The sequence below is a fragment of the Eleginops maclovinus genome, chromosome 19, assembly GCF_036324505.1.
Source record: "Eleginops maclovinus isolate JMC-PN-2008 ecotype Puerto Natales chromosome 19, JC_Emac_rtc_rv5, whole genome shotgun sequence".
Lineage (NCBI taxonomy): Eukaryota > Metazoa > Chordata > Actinopteri > Perciformes > Eleginopidae > Eleginops > Eleginops maclovinus.
This window is the reverse complement of record NC_086367.1, coordinates 6,014,237-6,033,493: the sequence shown is the minus strand read 5'-3', so window position 1 is coordinate 6,033,493 and position 19,257 is coordinate 6,014,237. Positions and strand designations below refer to the sequence as shown.

The following is a 19,257-nucleotide window of genomic DNA, read 5'->3' as shown; positions in this document are numbered from 1 at the left end:
CATGCTTTGACTTTCATATCTGTGACTAATCAAAAAGGATTCACAAATGTTCCGGAAACTACACTTGACACTTTAAGGAAGGCTATGGCAAAAGCAGATAAAAGATCCTCTGCACTAGGAATATCTCCGAGTACCTGTGACCATAACAGGTGCTCAGAATGTTATTCTAAAAAAACCTTTACAACTGGATTTCTTTTTAATACCATGGTGTTGGAGAATTTGATGGCATTGAAAATTCAAATCTGGCCTGTTAATGTTTTGAGTCCAACACTTTCATGAATACGGTGTAGAACTTCAAAAGGAGTAGTTCAGACTCCGGTATATACTGTATAGATATCGGGTTGTATGAGGTTCTTATGTAACCGTGTATCAGTGTATTGAAGCCAAGCAGTGAACTGCAGATGGGGAAATCAGCGAAACATATTTTAACCACTCAAAATGAATATTTGTTTAAGTGCGCTATACTTAGATTAACTGCTTTGCCTTGTCTCCAGACAGCCCTTACCACTAGACTTCCTTGACAAAAAAAGTTCTCTCATCCTTTTATTGTCTCAAAACACACAGGACTGTACTGCTAGTCTTAGGGCTGATGTTTTGAAGGGTTGTTTGGGATTTGCAAAACCACACACAGACACACTAACTGAACAAAACAGCAGTAGACCAAAAACTTCTGTGTTGTTAAAATTAAAGTGTGGCGGCTCCAAGTAAGAATAGTCATGTGCAACTTCCTAGCACAAAGGGCTGTCACATCAGAGTAAAACAGGGAAAATATTGTAAAAACACACTGGTATTGATCACACACACACACAGACACACACACACTTTAGGTGTTGTAATCTATTCAGGGTGGTGGTAAGCATACACAGGCTGCAGTCAGTCTTTGGTAGTTTAGATTTATTTGTGACAATAGGAAACCTTTCGGCAACATGAATCCCTGTTCTGTGTCCATATAGCTCCATATCACAATTGGTTATTACCATATCTCTCTACGGAAAGCCATGTCTGAGGTTCAGTTGTTTCACCACTTCCATATGGACCTACTGAATAACTGAAAATAGACATCCAAGCAGCCCAACCTATACAGTGGTTTGGTGCTATTATGCATTGTGAAGTACGCTAGCACACTTAATTTAGATCAGATAAACTTTATTGATACCAAATTGGGAACATTTTCATTGCAGCAGCATCCAAAAGTATTGCACATAATTAGAAATAAAGGAAGAGTAGAAAATAAACAATTATACAATATAAAGAAACCATAGCACATCTACGCCACCCGGGGAGCAGTGCAATGGTGCCTTGACTTGAACTGGTGACCTTCAGGTTCCCAAGCCAAGTACACACACCGCCACCACCCATCTTAATTGCCTGGACTGCCTCGATCTAAGTTTGATTGGTTTCAGACTGAAATGCTTTTGACAAGAAACCCGAAAACAGAGCAAAGTTTTATAATAGAGATCGGAGGAAGAAAGACACAAGTTCTGAAAAAAAAGAGAATATTGACGTTTTCATTGATGATGTACTATTAAGGGATGGGAGTGGGTGAAAAAGGTGATAACCAGTATACGAGTGAGGTCAACCAATTCTCCTTTTTAAAGAGACTTTGGAATGAAGGTTGTGCTCTGTTCCTGCTAAAGAACACAGAGTGTAAACTAAAGCCTCTGGTCGATATCTGGATGCTGGGCAGCACAAATACATCAGAGGACACAAAACAAAGTCTAAAAGTGTGATGGCATAAAAAGATAGAGTTATGCAGCGATGACATATTCTTGTTGGCCGACATGAAAGCTAGCATTGCAAGGGTTCCCTCGACAAAAGGCAATCCAATTGATTCCAGTATATTGCAGAAAATAAGCTTTGTGCTTTGTGTGAACACTTGTTTATACTTTACACGTTTTGTTCAGCACAATCATCTCCATATTATTAATAGCATTTTTTAGGTTTCTGAAGTGTAAATACCATCGACAGAGGTAGAAAGCTAACGTTAAGCTTTAAACAAACTAACTTTGCTAAGTTAAAGGCGGAACTCTTTGGGCATGATGTCGTTTAGCAGTTTATTTAGATATGAATGAATTATTTCCACTTTCCATTCAAAGTTTCAAAGTGTGTACAAACTGTCCACACTGTTTAATGTAAAGGCTGATAGCCAATACGCCATGTGGAGATTTTGAAAATGGAGACATAACATTTGAGCATAGTCATGTTGTCTTTTTAGGGTAAAAATAAGAAAACTAGAAAAACTGTCATAAGGTCAACCTGATTAAGTACAACTGTTCGTTATTTGTAGTCTTGTGTCTTAAGCATGCCCTATTTGCCAAGCTAAAATGTAAAATAAAAGGACATTAGAGATGATCATGACTCCGAAGCATCTGAGAAGCACTTTGGAAAAGTCATTTGGATCTACATTGAGGTGGGGTAGGGCTAATTATGGTACAGAGGTTGCACCTAATTCTAACCAATTATGTGATAGTATAGATTTATTTTCACACTTTTGGAAAAACTTTCATCGGCTATACAGTAACTGATATTGCTCTGGTCAGAATTGCAAAGGAGGTTGACAGTGCATCTCTTAGCAACGCCAGCTCTCACATGTTATTCACAGATGCCATAGACAACACCCACCTACCGACTTAAGAAACTGCTGCCAATTTTCAAGACAAAAACATGCAAAGTAGTTTACGAATATTACAAATCAAAAGTTCATATCTTGAGTTGTAATACATCGGATATCAGTAATCTAGATATTCATCATATTTGCCAGGCAGCTAGTTAAATGAGTGTTGCTTTAGTGCCTAAATAGTGGTGTGAATGATAACATTTAAAGGCTTCATTAATGAGACACATTACCTTATTGATAGTTTGATTGGATTCCCCATTTATAGACCTTAAAAGACAAATTAACAGTGGGTTAATTTTGGTTTGATAGGATGAGGCGTAAGAGATTCCTAACGTGATTATGGACTAGTTGCGTATTTCAGATAGTTGGAGACAAGGCCCACAACAACCAATTCCAAAGTGTGGGAAAAAATGTGTGGGAGGTGGTAACTAACGTCCTTGAAAAGAAAAAAAAAGATAGTACCAGCTCTGGGGCTTATCATTTATCAGCCTTGTGCTTCTGCAGGATTGTTCATGTGTGACTGTGTGCAGTCATGTTGGACCATAAAGCATATTCTTGTGACTAAGGTGCTGTCTAGCAACCTCATCTCATTTGTGTAGATTGAAAACAACAGAGGAGATGAAAGCCGCCTCGTGGGACACCTGTACAGAAAACATCTCGTTAAGACGCAACACACGCTGGTTGCATATTCTCCTTAGGCAGACCGTCTTTCATTGGATCCACTGAAAAAAACTAAAAACACCTCCAACATTCAAATCACACAGCTGCTGCACAAACACATGGTCTTGCAATATATTCAAAGCTGAATAGAGTTGAAATCTTGCGACAGCATATCATACTCATTGTGCTGACTGGTCAAATTGTGTCCTCTTTTCCCTTTAAACATCACAGGAAAACTGTGGGGGGTGAAGCTGACAAGCTAATGCAATCCAGTACTACAGCACTGCAATATATCCTTAGCTTCACATGTCCAGTTTTTTTGTTTTAGTGAAACTGTCAGGGTGGATTAGTGTGAAGCCATTACTTATGAAGCCTAGGGATGAAGTGACCTTTGACTGACGGAAATTCTTAGTGGCAGCCTAGCTGTTTAAAAGGTGTAAGTAATGATGGTAACAGAGCAAATGTTATCTCCTCAGTTGAAAATAAGAGCGTCCAAAGAGCCTAACGTTAGAAATCTACCATGTGCACTTGATTCCTAGTATGTATGACCTGACCCAGCACAAACGCCATCACCATGTCTACTCGCTTGCTATGATTTCCCCTGAAAAAAAAAGAGCCCCTGATTCAAATACGACATTTGTGTTCTCACGCCTCTGGGTAATGTATAGTAATTTTAGGGTTGCAGTACATGTCTGATTGAGGCTTTTGTCTAAACACATAATCATCATGTGACTGAAAACTAAAAATACTGCTTCTCTTTTCATCGTGGCTGCTGAATAATGGACGACTTTGTTTGTTGCTTGTTTCTCTATATTTGACAGTTTGAATCGATTCATTTAGCTCTAACTAAACTTGTTGCGTCTGAATGTCCTTTGGTCCTTTATAAAGTGTTCCACTGCAAATATTTTAGATGGCAAGTACTTTGTAACAAATGACTGAACACTATATATGCCTACAGCTCCATTGCTTTCGTACATCACTCCCTTCATCAGCTACAACCATCACTTTACGAACCTCTCATGCTGCTTCAGCTGCCATTGTAGCATCAGCTAACACAAGAAGTCTGACTGTTCAGCCGTGTCAAGTTTATAGGTACTCGTCTGTGAGGTCAAGTTCTTTTGAGTTTAAAATATTCATCGTGATTGACTGAAAAACAAACATACAGGGTCAAAGTTATCCACTTTCACAAGCAGTATTGCATATATACTAATAGTCACCAAATCCTCAGTAACTTGAAGGGGAACTTTGCACATTATCGAAAGAAAATCTAACAGTAACCCTATATAAAATTCTCTGTAGTGTGAATTTTGCCGGAGGGTGAACATGTAAAGTTAATTTGTTTAGTTGGAGGGCATCTTCACACGGTAGGTGAGCAAACTGAAAACAGAGATCAGAGCATCAGCTAGACGCTTTGAACATAATCTCACCAGCAATTCTCTCAAAAAAAAACACATTATACATTTTAAACAACTCCAATGTCAAAAGTTTTTCAAAGAAGAAAAAGAAAACTTGTCAAATAACACTCTCTTGCATCTAATACAAACGTTGAAAGGTTGTGTTTGTAGTTCAGTTTTTTCTGAAGAATAATAAGACTAACACATCACAGCAGGAGTTGCTGAACGACTTAAAACAGATAGACTAATGGAACACCTGCAGTCAAGTTTTCTGAAGACAGGAGAAGGTCAAGGCTTAGTTTTTCTTGAAGTGTCTGGGCACTTCTGAATAACTTGGTTTGTACTCTCAGTCCTCTGAAGTAGACTGCAATTTGGTCTGACAGTTGCTGATTATCCAGATTTGTCACACTGGCTGGAGGAGTGCTTATAACCATGTCGGCAGTGAAGATTGCATCAGTGGTGTGCCTAAGGAGAGGCTAAGTTTGTGTCTATTTGTTGATTTCATTATTTTATTTGCATTACTAATCAATGGAAACCAATAAGCTTGCACAGACAAACTAAAGAGGATATAAAGATGGAAACCCAAAACCTCCCCTATTTATCATCTCTTAAAGCCCTGTGCAAATTGGTTTTAAATTGGAAGTATTTCTCTCTCTAACAGAATTGACTAGCAACAAAGTTAGGGGTATCTTAGGTCCATCAGGACTGTGTGGGTAGTTTGGTTTGGAGTTGATTGACAGTGTTCTCTAACATTAACAACTTTTTAATGTGGCTAAATTTGGTTTAGTGAGAGTGTGTTACATCACTTTTTCGCAGAAGAGCACCACAGGCTTCAAATCAGTGAGAAGTGCACAGACAAAACATCTCTAATGTGAAATTGCCCAATCTGTTTCTGCAATTTCACAGCAAAAACTGTTTACGTTGGCGCCCATTGATCATAGCAACCATCAGATCTTAGAAGATGTTTTCATTGTCACGAAAACGGCTTTTGTTGCAAGTTAAAAGTCAAATCATTTCATTTCCTGTTATTGACTCCTTAGACAGCGTGTCATATTCTCAGAAATTAAACAATGGTCAATTAACTGATCAGTTTTTCCATCTGCAGCTGGTGTTACCATGTTTTTGAACTTTCCTGAAACATAAAACATCGTTCCAAATTTAAACAATGATGTACAGTGGGGCAAAAAAGTATTTAGTCAGCCACCAATTGTGCAAGTTCTCCCATTTAAAAAGATGAGAGAGGCCTGTAATTTTCATCATAGGTACACTTCAATTTCGATTTTTAATGAATTAATTGGTAAATTCCTCGGTAAAATAAGTATTTGGTCACCTACAAACAAGCAAGATTTCTGGCTCTCACAGACCTGTAACTTCTTCTTTAAGAGGCTCCTCTGTCCTCCACTCGTTACCTGTATTAATGGCACCTTTTTGAAGTCGTTATCAGTATAAAAGACACCTGTCCACAACCTCAGCAATCATACTCCAAACTCCACTATGGCCAAGACCACAGAGCTGTCAAAGGAGACCAGAGACTAAATTGTAGACCTGCACCAGGCTGGGAAAACCGAATCTGCAATAGGTAAGCAGCTTGGTGTGAAGAAATCAACTGTGGGAGCAACTATTAGAAAATGGAAGACATGCAAGACCACTGCTAATCTCCCTCGATCTGGGGCTCCACGCAAGATCTCACCCCGTGGGGTCAGAATGATCACAACAACGGTGAGCAAAAATCCCAGAACCACACGGGGGGACCTAGTGAATGACCTGCAGAGAGCTGGGACCAAAGTAACAGAGGCTACCATCAGTAACACACTACGCCGCCAGGGACTTAAGTCCTGCAGTTCCAGACGTGTCCCCCTGCTTAAGCCAGTACATGTCCAGGCCCGTCTGAAGTTTGCTAGAGGGCATTTGGATGATCCAGAAGAGGATTGGGAGATTGTCATATGGTCAGATGAAACCAAAATAGAACTTTTTGGTAAAAACTCAACTCGTCGTGTTTGGAGGAGAAAGAATGCAGAGTTGCATCCAAAGAACACCATACCTACTGTGAAGCATGGGGGTGGAAACATCAAGCTTTGGGGCTGTTTTTCTGCAAAGGGACCAGGACGACTGATCCGTGGAAAGGAAAGAATGAATGGGGCCATGTATCGTGAGATTTTGAGTGAAAACCTCCTTCCATCAGCAAGGGCACTGAAGATGAAGCGTGGCTGGGTCTTTCAGCATGACAATGATCCCAAACATACCGCCAGGGCAACGAAGAGTGGCTTCGTAAGAAGCATTTCAAGGTCCTGGAGTGGCCTAGCCAGTCTCCAGATCTCAACCCCATAGAAAATCTTTGGAGGGAGTTGAAAGTCCGTGTTGCCCAGCGACAGCCCCAAAACATCACTGCTTTAGAGGAGATCTGCATGGAGGAATGGGCCAAAATACCAGCAACAGTGTGTGAAAACCTTGTGAAGACTTACAGAAAACGTTTGACCTCTGTCATTGCCAACAAAGGGTATATAACAAAGTATTGAGATGAACTTTTGTTATTGACCAAATACTTATTTTCCTCAATCATTTGAAAATTAATTCATTAAAAATCCTACAATGTGATTTCTGGATTTTTTTTCTCATTCTGTCTCTCATAGTTGAGGTATACCTATGATAAAAATTACAGGCCTCTCTCATCTTTTTAAATGGGAGAACTTGCACAATTGGTGGCTGACTAAATACTTTTTTGCCCCACTGTATGTCAAAAGTCACAGAGTTGTTTTTTTTTGCTCTCCTGTGCGTAACACTTTATGTTTATTCAGTAGTCTGAATGTATCCTCAGAATAAGTACAACACTCTTCCTTTCGTTGGAAACTGTTTTACTTTCACGGATAGGTCTTTTCTCAGCTTGCATTAACCTGGGCAAAGCGCTTCCATCTTCCCATTAACTTTACACTTAAAGGTGTCATGTCTCACATCCCCCTTACTCTGTTTCAACAAACAAAAAGCTTTGGTTGTGAGCTCCTTTTATGTTAGTCATTGATTTCAGCAACTGTGATACCTGTTTCATTACATGACATATTCTCTTGATAAACAAAAAAATTGTTTAACAAGAATCTCTTCTTATTAACACATCACTGTCTCATTATTTTTTTAAAGCAAAGTATGACTCTAGATCAGATATAATTGTTCACAACAGGCTGCACAAATGTCACAACTCCAACGCAAGACAATTATCACAACAGGACACTTTTCACTGCTTTTCTCTTGAAATAACAGTGGCAACAGGCCCTTAGATAGGATCTTGTGGTCATCAAAGATTCAGCTATCCGAGCTAAATGCATCTATTCTGAAGCAATATAAATAAATGAGACACAATTATGGCCCAAAAAGCAATTGCATTCGGGAATCTCAATTAATTTTAACATGTAATAATTCATTTTAAAATGACAGTGTTTAAAAAGTTTACTGTGTTTCTATTGTGCCCTTTTCAATATTTCATGTATCGGCCTTAAGCAGAACAACAGCCCACAGAAGCTTTTCTTGCCTAAGTCTTCATCATTCAGGTAGCAAAAAACAAGGTGGGAGAGATGTGTCATGTTTTTGGAGACTATAGCACCTCCAAATTGTGTGAGACAGCGGCCGCAAACTGTCTCACCTGTTTAAAGTGTTTTTACCAAGGGATCACAGTTGTGGTTTCATAGGGAGGGGGTAACGTACACTTTTCAGAAGTGAACGAAGTAAATCAGAGTGAGATGTTTCTTGGCTTGGCACAATCTACATGGAAAAGAATCAGTGTGTATGCTCACTGAATCATAAGTGCAAGGTGCAAAAATGTGGTGTTTGCAGCCATTCGTATCAAATATTAGCGTACGCTTTACCTAGGAGTTAGCTGTAGTGTCATTGTCCATATCTCTTAGCCTATTATGCAAAATAAACCTTTTCATGTATTTTATACATAAATGTCCCCTCTGTGTTAAAAGATTCGGAAAGTTTCAGATTCTTTCTTTTTTTTTTTGTCCTGATCCATCTAAATAAAAAACCTGTCTGAAAATGAGCTGACCAACGAAGGTAACGCCCACCCACCGTATCACCGGAATCTCCTCCTAGAGCACCATTGTTTTTTTAACCAATCACTTCTGAGGGGCGTAGCCAGCAGCAGCTCACTAGCATTTAAAGCAACAGACACAGAATCAGCCCTTTTTGTTTGTGCTGAAACAGAGGGGTATACGGCATGCTACAGATCTGTTTGGTATTCCCAGCCAAACACTTGACATGTTTCTTATATATCTGAGAGCTATAAGAAATCGTTGTAAAAAAAGAGTATAACAGGGGACCTTTTTAAACATTTCTATAACCATAACTTGAATCTTGTCTTGAGGAAATGGGTTAGGCTCCTGTAGTGTTCAATCAGAATCATTTCAAATCCCTTATCAAATCTTACGAGAACTTTATTCATTTGCAGTTGCATAAAGTTGAAAATGACTAAACCTAGAACATTCCATTTAGATGCGTAATTCACTTTTATTGTCGAAGGTATAAAATGTTCAGTGGCAGCCTAATTCACATCTTGTAGCTACAATCTGTAAGTGAAAGCAGCAGCATACATTATTAAATGTTGATTAAATGTTTCCGACACACTGTCTAAGCACATTTCCGAATACTGGAGATCCCAATGGATGTGTTTAAATATTGATACGTTATAGAAGTTAATTTGTTCTTCATCTGAAATATTTGCTTGAACATTTACATTAGCCAACTAAGAAGGAACAACTCACAGAATATTTTGGTGTATCTATTTTGTTGAAATAATCCACTAAATAAATGACCTGTCATTGTTGGAAACAGCACCTTAGTAATGACTCCCGTCCAATCATTTCCCTCAAAATATAATTCCCTTAAGCCTCTGGTATGACCCTTTAACATTTTACAACTAAAATGCTAATAAACACCATCAAGTTACATTTGAAAACTGAGCAAATGGCTGATTCATAGTTTTTTTCATGTTGGCAACTAATGAGCAGCCTTATGTTTAATGAGCTGTATGTACAACAAGAACTGGATGTGGATAATGTTGACAGGTATCCCAATTTGAACCTTGAAGCTGAACACTTCCATCTGGATCCTTTAAAAAGGTAATCAAATTTATTTTTTTTAAACACAGAAGAGGAAGAAAATAAAAATCCAGTTTTTCGGGTCAATTAATTCTAGAGTTGTGTAAGCAGTATAATAGCTATAGCTATAGCTAGAGTTTCACAGTTACACACGCATGTCAATTTATGAATGAGAATGAGCATGGGATAAGCCTAAGCAGAATGCTACAACGTGGAGCTAGATATTAAAAAGTAGTTGCATTATTTAAACCTATCAGAAATATATGGATATTCTCATTTATTTGCAGTAATTGATAGTCAGGCTCTTACAGAAAAACTGCAAGCAAGCATTTTGCCAGCTATGAGCTTGTATTTTTGCCAATAAGCACATTTAAAAAGTTGCAAATCTGCACGTTTTGGAAATTGTGCCAAAGTTACCTCCTTAGTTAAAATACCAATATGCAATGTTGACAGGCAGCGACAAACCATTTGAAAACAGCCAAATTATAAAGCCTCACTGATGACCATAACTTATTATAGAAAGAGAAAACTTTGGTAATTTGGTCAAACATGGCTTTATCAAGCTGCTAATAAGGCTCCCACATGGTGGAGCAATTATCAATTCCTTCCATTACCTTCTTCGCATTCTGTTACTCGTCAAATAGCAATGCAAACTTATTTATAAAGTTTTGTTTTCATGAGATATACAAGAAAGAGTCATCTAATTTACAGTGATGGATTATATTCATTTATGCCGCAGCATGTGTGCACAAGCTGTTGATGTACTTTTTGAAAACAGCAAGAGATAATGACTCAGACATGCTGGGTCATCCTGCAGCAGACTGTGGCACAGTAAATATATTTAGTGTTGGACCCTACAAGAAGTACTGTTTACATAAAGAAAAACTATAATGCTCATGATGAAGTCAATGTAGTTGATTTTATTTATACAAGTCTACATCTAAAACTTTGTGAATATTTGTCTCTAGCAATTTGCGTTTCAATGGATCCACGAAACACTCAACTATTGGAAAAAAAATCCAAGGGGAAACACTGATTGAGCATTACACAGTGCCCTCCAGAATTACTGGCACCCCTTTGGTGAAAAACAAAACAAGTTGAAAAAATGTCTTTATTGTTTTTCAAAATATTAACAAAAATCTAACGTTTTTACTGAAGTTATAGAAAATAAATAATAAAGTTGACTTTAAATAAATATTTTTCTGCAAAACATGTGTGCCACAATTATTGGCACCCATTCATTTTATATTTTTTGCAGCCTCCTTTAGCCAGGATTACAGCTCTGAGTGTCCTCCTGTAATGCCTGATGAGGTTGATGAACACATGGCACGAGATCTGAGACCGTTCTTCCACACAGAATGTCTCCAGATCCTTCAGATTCTGAGGTTGACGCTTGAGGACTCTCCTCTTCAGCTCCTCCCACACATTTTCAATGGGACTTAGGTTTGGGGTCTGTGGTGGCCGTGGCAAAGTCTTTTTTCTGTGGTCAGTAAACCATTTTCGAGTAGATTTGGAGGTGTGCTTCAGATCGTGGTCCTGCTGGAAGGTCCAACCATGGCCCATCTTAAGCTTCCGAGCAGAGGCTGTCAGGTTTTCATTTATTATCTGCTGGTATTTGATAGAGTCCATGATACCATGTATCCTAACAAGATGTCTAGGGCCTTTGGAAGAAAAACAGCCCCACCACATCAAAGATCCACCAGCATACTTCACAGTGGGTACGAGGTGCTTTTCTGTATGGCTATCTTTCTGTCTTTGCCAAACCCACCTATGACGTTTGTCATCAAAAAGCTCTATTTTGGGCTCATCTGACCATATAACCCTGATGCATTCAAAGTCCCAGTTACGTTTGGCAAACTGTTGACGCTTTAGTTTGTCGTTAACTGAAAGCAATGTTTTTTTCTAGGGGTGCCAATAGTTGTGGCACACATGTTTTGGAGAGAAATATTTATTTAAAGTGCACATTTTCTTTCTTTTAAATTTTACTTCAGTGAAAGGATTTGATTTTTGTTAATATTTTTGAATGAAATATGAGGAAAACAATAAAGAGTCTTTGCATCTTGTTTTGCTTATTTTTACTAAAAGGGAAGGGTGCCAATAATTTTGGAGGTCACTGAATCCAGAGATCAGAAATCTACACCGATCAGCCATTACTTTATGACCACCCACCTAATATTGTGTAGCTTCCCCTTGTTCAGCCAAAACAGCCCTGACCCGTCGAGGCATGGACTCCACTAGACCTCTGAAGGTGTGCTGGGGTGTCTGGCACCAAGACATTAGCAGCAGATCCTTTTAGTCATTTAATTTGTGCGGTGGAGCCTCCATGGATCAGACTTGTTTATCCAGCACATCCCACAGATGCTCGATGGATTGAGATCTGGGAAATTTAGAGGCCAAGTGAACACCTTGAACTTGTTGTTCCTCAAACCATTTCTGCAGTGTGGCAGGGCCGGTCTGCAGTCCTATATGTTCAGACACCTTTCTAACAGAACCAGCATTAACTTTTCAGCAATTTGAGCTACAGTAGTTGTTCTGTTGGATCGGACCACACGGGCCAGCCTTCGCTCCCAATGCGCATCAATGAGCCTTTAACCCTGTCGCCCGGGAACACCCCACAAGAGCTGCAGCTTGGAGATGCTCTGACCCAGTTGTCTAGACATCACAATTTGCCGTTGGTCAAAGTTGTTCACATCCTTACGCTTACCCATTTTTCCTGCCCACAACACCAACTTTAAGGAAAAAGTGTTCACTTGCTGCCTAACATATCCCCCCCCCCACTGACAGGGGCCAGTCTAACTAGATAATCAAATGTTCTTCACTTCACCTGTCAGTGGACATAATGTTACGGCTGATCAGTGTAAAGAAAGGACTCGCTGGAAGCAGATAAGTGTAATAATGTGGGAGTGCAGTTCTTTGTGGCAGACATGGTTGTTTGATGTTTCTATATGAAAAATCCAGTTTAAAATGGCTCTGTAAATGACCTTTTATGCTTTAAATAGGTAATTTCCCTATGCGACAGTCAATCCACTGTATGATGTACCGCTCCGTGTGTCGATATTCTGGAAGGTCTATAAACAGTCGCCAGAATGGAGCTGTCCTCTTATGCACAGAGCTCACAGAAATGTGATGTTATATGTCCCGCAATCATTCCAGTTCAATCTTCTACTCACAGCGACTCCGCGGGGAATCAAAGCCACTTGATGCATTTCCTCTCTATTGTGCCTTCATTGTTTGAATAGGCTCGTCTCGCAGAGCTGTGCTGCTCAAATAGCAGCACGGCCGCACAAGTATCCCCAAATTTGTCCTACATGTGTGAGATTATTGCAGGTGGCTTTATAAGCAGGAAGACATGAATGACAAAATGAAGGGAGCTCCAACTAGTATGGGCCGTACATTTTCAAAATGTTTTCCTTTTTTGATTCGAGGGTATAGGCCTATTTTTTACTCTAGATAACAAAATCCACAGTGCAGTAACAGAGTTATGTATGAGTGGGGATTGGATGTCTTATTTTGGCACAATGGGAGGGGTAATTTGGGGTGAATGTAGTTTTTGAAGAACTAATCTGGGACTGTGAATATTTCCATTCTTTGATTTCCATTCTAAAAGGACAAAACCCACTTAGACAGCCAGAAAAAAAACAAAGTACTGCTTTTCAAGTGCAGTTGCCTTAAGTGGTAAAGAAATGTCCACAACAATCTACTTTAAGCTGGTTTAGGGACATGGCAGAGTTCTTTATATCTCACTTGGAAACGAATAGGTACATTAAAATGCATAAGCTTCCTGCCTGGAATCTAAATAAGAATGCTAATGAAACGCTGTGGGTATTAATAATGCAGAAGACGAGTTTCCTTTTATTTGCCAAGGAAACATATTCCAGAAAGGTTCCAAACAGTGACAGCGCAACATGTTTTGATGCATCGGGATTTATGACACAACATATCCTGTTGACATTTTTAAAAATTAAAATACCACCTAATAAAGACTTTAATCACAGCCGGGATATGAAGTTGAATTATGGAATACGACTGTGCATAATACTGTATTATATATGTATCTTTGCACTTCCTACAGGGACTAATTATACGCTTTAAGAAAGACTAATTTATGATATAACACAGGAGTGTGGCCTTTGGCCCACTTCACGTCTCTCATGGGTTCCTCTAGTTCCAGTCGTTAGTTCATATTCCTTAAAATAATTAAAGGGAAACTTTGGGGAAATGATATCTCTATAAAGATTGGCAGAGTGTTACGAAACAGTCGATTTAGCATAAGCATGAAATGTTTCCAGTTGAACAACACTTAATATTAGCACCACCATTCATTTTGAAGGAATAACTCCAATGGCAGGAGGGTGATTGAACATCTTCTATAAAAAGTATTTAAAAACTGAAAATAACCTTTTTTCTTTAAACTTGACTTTCAGATATTTCAGTTTGATGATATAATGTCAACAATAACCTTAGTAGCTCTGGTAAAAGGTAAAGAGGATACGTGTTCATGGTCATACAGGAATGATTTGGTTAAATAATGACTGACTTCCTGAAGGAAAAAAACACCGTCTTTCACACTTCACTGGGGTATAATTATGTGTCCGCCGCTCCTGCCAAGAGACATTCTCCGGGGTGTGACTGCAGGGGGCCGGACATTCTATACAACATTATATGTCACTTATTTTCTTGCCTTTTGAAAGGGAATAAGTCTGTTAATTATACATCACTGCATCACACTGTATTCAGTAGCATTTGTGATCATGGTTTGGGTTACCCTTGTTCCCTCTGTAAAAGGTAGTGTTGACCAACAAACAAACAAATCACTAACATGTAGTGCAATCTAAGGCTGTGTGTAAACAATCATTTTCCATCATTTTAGTGTTTAGAATGATGCAGGAATGAGTCCTGAAACAAGATGCGAGTTAGCGCTCGGTTCCCCTCGTTGGCAAGTTCAATGTTTTGGGTTATATCCCTGAAATAAGCTCTGTGGTTAATACAAGCTCCAGAGATTTTAAAGTGTTTTCCACAACATCAAATATGTTAGTAAATACCCCACTGGTGATGAACTTTGCTTCTATGTGTTATTTAAATGGTGGTTGCTAACAAGTGAGGCTTTAGCTTAGCAGTGGTGATGCGAAGTCAAGCAACGTCAACGTTAGCTTTTTACTTCTGCCGATTGAATTTACGTTTCAAAGTCATGAAAGTGGGGTTATTTTTGGAGATTATCCTGCTGAACAAAAGAGTGTAAGTATCCTATACAGTATGTGTGTTTGCCTTTGACTTATTTTATTTAATATTCCAAAATTGTATGGAAATATCCCATTGCTTTTAGTCAAGGGTCAGCAAAGAAAAGTACATCCTCACTGCATCACTCTTGTTTGGTGTATTTGCTCAGAGGAAGTTGTCATGTTTAGTTCTCAGGATCTACACATGGGAAATGTAGGACAAAAGAGGCCCTATTATGTCTTTTGGGGGGTTAACTCTCCTGTAGTGTGTTGAATAGGTTTTTGTGTATGTAAATGGACTGCAACGGCTACAATCCCAAAGTTCTCTCCGGAAACACCGCCATTGGACTCCTGAATGTTATATTTCACCTTGGCAGAATACACATTTTTACTGTATTTCACCTGAATGCACTTTATCATAGGCTAACGTAAACTGGTAATCCACCAATTTCAACACAGATTTATTGAGCATGAATGTAGCATTATCAGGAAAAAAATAGGCTGTGTCTCCTGGAAGAATCAATAGCGAGTTTACTGAATAAATGATCACAAAAAGTGAAGTTTGTGAATACAGGTTTTGTAGAGCGAAAGAGAAAGGTGTGAATGTGTCCACAGCAAACAGCTGTTAGGGAGGGTGGTAGCAGAGGAGGAAACATGTGATCCAGGGCGCACTGCCAGAATTTTGTGCTTTATGGATCAGAAAGCAGTACCTGCACATCTGTGGAAAAATGACTATGTTACATTTACAGAGTGTTGCTATTGACTAGGTACTGAAAAATCAGTTCTAATGACACCCCAACTGGAATCCAACTAACAATGAACAAGTTGCAGATCTTGGTCAACGTACTTTGTTTTCAAAGCAGGGCTCGATTCTAAATTAAAACGGGTTCCATCAGTGTTGCCAAATTTGACCAATTAAGAGCAATAAACCAAACTAATAGTAATAAATAGCCCAATATTGACCCCTTTATCAATCTCAAATCTTAAAAATAGAAACGTCCCATGTCATATTAAAAGTAACCTCAAAAGAACACAAACCCAATTTAATCAAGTAGTGAAAATTAATTGAATAGGGTTTAAAATCATAATCATGTATGGTGACAACTTTACTCGATACCATTGACTACATGCCTGCAGGAGACATTTGAGGTTAGCTATCTTGCTCAAGGACACGTCATTGTGTTGACTGCAGGGGCTGGAGATTGAACCACTGACAGGTACACGCCCATTTATCCCCCTGAGCCACAGTCGCTCCACTAAATCAGTAAGTAAGTAAACAACATTTTTGCCAAGACATATATTAAGTTTGAGTGCTGCAAACAAATTAAGTAAATCACACGTTTAAAACCATCGAGCTGTTACTAAGAACTTAACAAGGACACACACACAGACAAACACACACACATTTTGTCATGGATTTACAATCCAGGAGAGAATTATGACTACAGAAATTTACACAGTGCAGTTTAAAGTTGTCATATGAGAAAAATACAGCTTGAACCAAGACGAGGATGTAGTTGCTCATAACGCAGGGAGGCAGGTAAACACCCTGCAAACACCGCCTGTCCATCACAGCACTAATATACCCTGACATTCAATTCAAACACAGACTCATGCACATACTGTAGACACAGACCTTTCTCCTTGGGTTTCGACCAGTCAACTGTACCTTGAAAACTATTAAAATTCCATAAAAACAACCAAATTTCAACACAAACCTTTGATTATTTACCTCCAAATAAAAAGAACATCCTCAAATTGATCAGTATACACACTTAATCAACCGAGACATCTCGTATTCATTGATATGTACCCAGTTTACTGTGGTCAAGTAAGGGAAAGTAGGCCTCTACAGCCCTTTAATCTCATTTATCAGTGGTCGCCAATTACTGAACTATTCTTGGTGTATCTGCGTGTATTCAAAGAGACAGATTTCTAAAGAGCAGCTTTGATTGAAGGCTACTATCAAGTCTTTTCTGATTACAGCTGTTTAAGGACCTGCTAGATCCGGAGTTTAGTTACTGTAGAAGCACAATCAAGTCAGAGATGTACACCCTTAAACTGCGCACGAGGTGATCACAATATGCAGAGGTTGGAAGTAACTAAGTAAATTGTACTCAAGTACTGTACAATTTTTTGTACTGAGTATTTCCATTTTATGCTACATTTTATGTACTTCCACTCCAATACAATTCAGAGGTAAATTGTATACTTTTACGCCACTACATTTATGTTGTACATTTAGTTACTTTGCAGGTATGGATTAATAAAGTAAAATATAAAATCAACACCTAAATCAGACTTTAGTTACACCTGGAGTAAATGCACAAGCTACCATGCAGTATACAAAGTTATTAAAACTAGCTACACCTTTACCAGCTTTGATAACACAAATGCATCAATACTTACAAAACATCACATATATTATTCTGAAATGGAACAATTTGCATAATGACTACTTTTACTTTTGGTACTTTAAGTATATTTTGATGCTCACGCTTCTGTAGTTTTACTTGAGTAGTATTCTTACACTCTGGTACTTCTACTTAAAAGTCTCCTATTATGCTATATGTGAACACTATATTGTAGGGCCATATCTATACAAAACTTGTCTGTGAAGTGTTTTGCTCAAAATACCAAACAGATCACCCATTGTAGCATGCCTCATCCCCCTCTATTTCAGCCCTGTTCCTGAAGTGCTGATTCTGTGACTCCAGCTTTAAATTTGAGCTGACCTGAAGCTGGCCACGCCCCCTTTGGAGCATCATGACCTCTCTTCTGAAGAGAGTCTACCAGGAGAAGAAACTCAGGTAAATGCTGCAGTGATTAAATGTCATATTATGTTCCAATGCATCAAGCATTATTTCTGAAACAGTATGGAGCTCAAACGACTTCTCTCGCAGGGTTTACCATAAGGACACTGCCTTTTATATTACTCATAGCCTCTCCAGTACAGCGTTAGCTTTGAGTGTTAGTGATGCTGGCTAATGTAAACACACACTGATTTCTTCCAAAACAGCTGCGGGAGGAGTTTTAGCTTGCTGACTGCATATTGGACGAGTACGATAAGTTGGGACGTGTCACTTTGGCGGGATGTTGCCAGGGAATCAATGTAAAGCTGGCCCACATTTTCCTTTATTACGTCATAAGGACGGCAAATCTGGAGCACCTCGTTTGTACCCCCATTTTTAGAGATGTGGGTAAGGAGAAAAAGAGAGAGGGTTGTATTTTCTGTCTACTTGCACACAGGGGACACATATTTATGTGTAAAAGATATTAAAAAGTGCATTTTCCATAATAGGGGACCTTTAAGTAAAGTACTTTGCCCACCTCTGCAAATATGTAATATGATTTGAAAGCTTTGAAAATGTTACTGTTTTTGTGTGAGACATGGCATATTTTACCAGGAAAACTCTCCTCCCTGTTTAAATGTATCAATCAGTTAGTGGTAGGGGAGAATGGGGAAATGTGTGAAAACTGCGCACACTCCAAACTGAATTAAGCTTGTGCCCCTGGAGACTCAGGTATCCGATTTTAAAGCAAAATGCTTGGTGAACATAAAGTGCCAACAAAGCAGCACTTCAGGGACGGATGATATTAAAGTTGCAAAGTGTCGACTCCAGTGGAGGAAATAACAGGCTGACAGCTGAAAAACACAATGCAAATGATGGCTTGTATCAAACCAATAAGGATTAAAGAAAAAAGTTGACAAATATATGACTGACAGTTACAGAAAACCAATGCAAGGTGTAGACCTACAGAAAGATGCACACTGGCAGACAAGATAAACAACTAAGTGTAGTTCTAAGCTGAAATGTGTAATTTTCCCTTTCTGAAATGCACATATGTGACAGTTTAAGCAGCTGATATAATATGAATTAAAAAAGGTCAAAATCATGTATTTTCTTATTCAAGTAGCCTAACCACAATGCCCAATTAAACATGAAACACTTGAGAACTGACAAAATAAAATAATGGTAATAATAAAACATTCATAATATAGCCTTATTATGCACAAGTAGTGCCAGTCTACAATTACACAACCAGCCTTCAACACTATTTCTGCGAATTATTATAACTGACATTTTGATAATACAGTACAAAAAACGATGGATGTTATTTTAAAAAATATATATAAAAATGTGTCGTCCAATATCGTCGACAATATTAAGTTATGAGTCAAGTTAAAATAGTTAAGATACTCTAGTGTTTGAGTGTATGTATAGCAAGAATATGGTAACCTTTTAAACCGAAACTGATGTAAAAATACACCAAAACGCGCC

General features: G+C 38.6%; 1 protein-coding gene across 1 annotated transcript in view; it reads right to left on the bottom strand.

The window, feature by feature from the left end:
• The window catches only part of sntg2 (syntrophin, gamma 2), an 81,601-nt gene that overhangs the window by 61,440 nt on the left and 904 nt on the right, over positions 1-19,257 (bottom strand). The gene's annotated exons all lie outside the window — the stretch shown is intronic.